Source organism: Centruroides sculpturatus, unplaced genomic scaffold (assembly GCF_000671375.1).
Source record: "Centruroides sculpturatus isolate CEXI.00-Female unplaced genomic scaffold, Cexi_2.0 scaffold1135, whole genome shotgun sequence".
Lineage (NCBI taxonomy): Eukaryota > Metazoa > Arthropoda > Arachnida > Scorpiones > Buthidae > Centruroides > Centruroides sculpturatus.
The window spans coordinates 99,848-104,386 of record NW_019385800.1 but is presented as its reverse complement, the minus strand read 5'-3'; positions in this window follow the sequence as shown (position 1 = coordinate 104,386).

Sequence of the window (4,539 nt, the reverse complement as noted above, 5' to 3'; positions counted from 1 at the left end):
CTCTTGCTGATAATAGCATTAACATTAATCCCGTGCTTTCTGGCTAAATTATATATATAATTCAGTTCATCCATTCTATCTTTTGTATTGCTACAATGCGAATAAGTTCTTGCGATTAACGCTCTGAACGCTGCCATTCAAGCATGGTGAACGTAAAAGAGATAGAGATCCTATATGGTCGTATATTAGAAAAACCCAGAACTGGCTTAAAGACAATAACATATATATATATATATATAAATTAATTTTATTAATCGGATTAATTTCCGTCCTTCCATGGCGATCGGGATTTTTGCGTTTCGTGGGCTTCAGGCTGGCTTTTTTCTGTGCTCTGCGGGCTGGCTGTTTAGGGCGACATACATCCAAATCTGCTATATCTACGCTATAGTTTGGAGGCCTGGCCGATTTTTATTAAGTTTTTAACGGTTTTCATCGGCAGGTTAACAAATGCCTTTGTTTTCTCACATAACCGACAATTCAAAGCCATCGCACTGGTTTGTAATCACAACAGCTCGACGCTTCTGTGTATCGTGTCGGCGGTTCAGTCTAGCGGTGCTGTATCGATTTTGTATCTTGGTTAGTATCTACGATTATCTTGGTCCGTGGTCTGTGTTGCGAGCTATACTGAACTACTAATTTTCGAGCTCTGTTTGTATTCTAGATTGGTACAGACCGATTGGTGAGGTGTTAAGTTATCGTAATGGCCACGGACACGGAATTTCAAGTAGTTATTACTCCGCTATAAAATACTATACAGTAATACTTCGACTTACGCTACCCCTCACTTACGCGAACTCNTAAAACCAATAACATATATATATATATATAAATTAATTTTATTAATCGGATTAATTTCCGTCCTTCCATGGCGATCGGGATTTTTGTGTTTCGTGGGCTTCAGGCTGGCTTTTTTCTGCGCTCTGCGGGCTGGCTGTTTAGGGCGACATACATCTAAATCTGCTATATCTACGCTATAGTTTGGAGGCCTGGCCGATTTTTATTAAGTTTTTAACGGTTTTCATCGGCAGGTTAACAAATGCATTTTCTCACATAACCGACATTAATTCAAAGGCCGTCGCACTGGTTTGTAATCACGACAGCTCGACGCTTCTCTGTATCGTGTCGGCGGTTCAGTCTAGCGGTGCTGTATCGATTTTGTATCGTGGTTAGTATCTACGATTATCTTGGTCCGTGGTCTGTGTTGCGAGCCATACTGAACTACTAATTTTCGAGCTCTGTTTGTATTCTAGATTGGTACAGACCGATTGGTGAGGTGTTAAGTTAACGTAATGGCCACGGACACGGAATTTCAAGTAGTTATTACTTNACGTCGCCGTGAGTCCGTAACTGGGATTTTATAAACACCGGGTAGTGTGTTTCTGTCCACTTCATCCTTATCAGATCGTAATAGTTGGTAAGTGGTGGGGGTTCTTTTATATAGGATTCTTTTGTTCTTGGCTTTTCCGATGCGTCGAAAGATATTAGTCAGCGATGCGTTATAATCCATCGTTATAATTCCTTCATTATTAGGTAAACTTCTCTTCTTATGGCGCTTTATGCTCTTGCTGATAATAGCATTAACATTAATCCCGTGCTTTCTGGCTAAATTATATATATAATTCAGTTCATCCATTCTATCTTTTGTATTGCTACAATGCGAATAAGTTCTTGCGATTAACGCTCTGAACGCTGCCATTCAAGCATGGTGAACGTAAAAGAGATAGAGATCCTATATGGTCGTATATTAGAAAAACCCAGAACTGGCTTAAAGACAATAACATATATATATATATATAAATTAATTTTATTAATCGGATTAATTTCCGTCCTTCCATGGCGATCGGGATTTTTGTGTTTCGTGGGCTTCAGGCTGGCTTTTTTCTGCGCTCTGCGGGCTGGCTGTTTAGGGCGACATACATCTAAATCTGCTATATCTACGCTATAGTTTGGAGGCCTGGCCGATTTTTATTAAGTTTTTAACGGTTTTCATCGGCAGGTTAACAAATGCATTTTTTTCTCACATAACCGACAATTCAAAGCCATCGCACTGGTTTGTAATCACAACAGCTCGACGCTTCTGTGTATCGTGTCGGCGGTTCAGTCTAGCGGTGCTGTATCGATTTTGTATCTTGGTTAGTATCTACGATTATCTTGGTCCGTGGTCTGTGTTGCGAGCTATACTGAACTACTAATTTTCGAGCTCTGTTTGTATTCTAGATTGGTACAGACCGATTGGTGAGGTGTTAAGTTATCGTAATGGCCACGGACACGGAATTTCAAGTAGTTATTACTCCGCTATAAAATACTATACAGTAATACTTCGACTTACGCTACCCCTCACTTACGCGAACCCGGAGTTACGCGATTTTCAAATCTCGTCAATTCGTCTTTTGTTTGAGCGCCACGCAGCTCTTGATTACTCACTCCCCACACTATTGTTCAGCTTACATGTTCGGACGTGTCGCGCGGAATCGACACATAGCTAAAATTTATTTTAGCTATGTGTCTTTAGCTATTATTTTGTGTTATTTTTTCTGTGTTTGTTATATCTACGGAGACTTGAGAAACTCTATGTGGTGATTTCTTGTAACCATGAACGAATCGAAAGACGAGATAAGATTAAAGAGAACATTTATTAGCTTACATACATCCCACTTGGATTTTATACAAATTGGGAAATTATACCCCGACTTACGCGAATTCGACTTACGCGGTTATCGCTCGGTCCCACCTATCTGCGTAAGTTCGGGGTATCACTGTACTTAACGAAGCTAACGATTCTTTAATCAGAATTATGGACCTTGTAATGGTATCATATAAGTCAAACATAAAATCCGAAAAACGTAAGATTTTCAAAAAAGGTGACATGCATATTCTCATGCATAGAGCAACTACAAGGAATTCTACGAAAAGTCAGAAGAGCGAAGAATCAACCAGTGCAAAGTGGGGAGAGCAGAGATAAATAAAATAAGAAATAAATATCAAAGAACAACAAATGAGGAGAATAAACAACAAATACAAGTAAAAGTTACTCAAGAACAACAAGAAAAATATTAACGCAACTAGAACCTAAGCATGGAGAGATTTCTGTATTGAATCTAACTCAAGGGGATCTTGGGAAATTCCGTACTAGCTGTTATTTAGAAATAGAAAGAAACTCAAACTACCTGACATGATGAACTGAAACAAAGTCTTAACAGACACAAATGGCTTTGATATCGATTGGGGAAAAAATTTTGGGGAAAAAATTTGGGTGATTTTAAGGCACGGATTGGTGACCATAATATAATTTCGACAAGTATATGTGATAGTAGAGGTATTACTGTTAATAAGAGAAATAGAGTTTCCAAGGATGCAAATATTAATGTGAGAGGATGGAAAGTTCTTGAGTATTGTGCGGATAATGATTTAATAATACTAAATGGTAGAGCTGCTGGTGATGAAGCGGGAGAGTTTACTTTTGTTTCTAACCGAGGATCCTCGGTAATTGATTTGGGAATTGTTGCTCCTGCTGTGTGGAATTGTATTAAAAGTTTTAGAATAGAGAGTTGTTTTTTGTCTGATCACTGCCCAATAGTCCTTTATTTGGAAGATCGTGCTACAGTTTACTCAGGTGATTCTGGCACTTGTTATCAGAGGATTTTCTGGGACAGTGATCAGCTGGAATCGTTGTCTGCTGATTTGAGGTGCTGCTTGGAGCAGACCCCTAATTTATCTCTATTGGAGCTCAGTAAGGTGATACTGGATTTTGCCAAAGTGAAAGGATTGACTCAAAAGAAAAAGACTATGGTTGGAATTGATGATTGGTTTGATTTGGATTGTCGATTAATGATTAGAGCTAGAAATAGAGCTTGGTTAGAGTTTAAGAAAAACGGTTTAGCGGTTCAGAGGAAAGTTTTTGTATTGTACCGTAGTTTGGTAAAGAAATTATGTTTAGCAAAGAAGAAGGAATTTTGTAATAGGTTACAAAATGTTAAAAACTTTTATAAAAATAATAGATTATTTTGGAATTTATGTAAAGCAAGAGGAAGTTGTGTTAAGGTAAATATCAGTTTACTTGATTGGTTTAGTTATTTCTTCTCCCTTTATGGCTCTGAGAGTCCATATAATGTTGATTTAGTGGTTTTTAATGATTGCGTGACTTGGTCGAACGAAATATTGGATTCTTATATTTCGGAGGAAGAACTAAGAATCGTTTTAAGTAGGTCGAATGTTGGTGGTGCTCCGGGAATAGATGGTATTCCTACTGAATTTTGGAAAATTGATAGTGCTTTCTTTTGTTTATTAGATAATTTTAATAAGGTTTTGAAAACTGGTGTTATTCCGGATGAATGGAAGAGTTCTTTATTGGTTCCGGTGCCTAAAGGTGGTTTAAGGTCAGTACTTACAAACTATAGAGGTATCTCGTTGTTGTGTTGTGTTTCTAAGATTTTTTGTAGAGTTTTGTATTACAGGTTAATAAGTTGGTTGAGTATGAGAGATATTCTCTCAGAGAGTCAGGCTGGTTTTCGTGCAGGCTACTCGACTGTTGATAATATT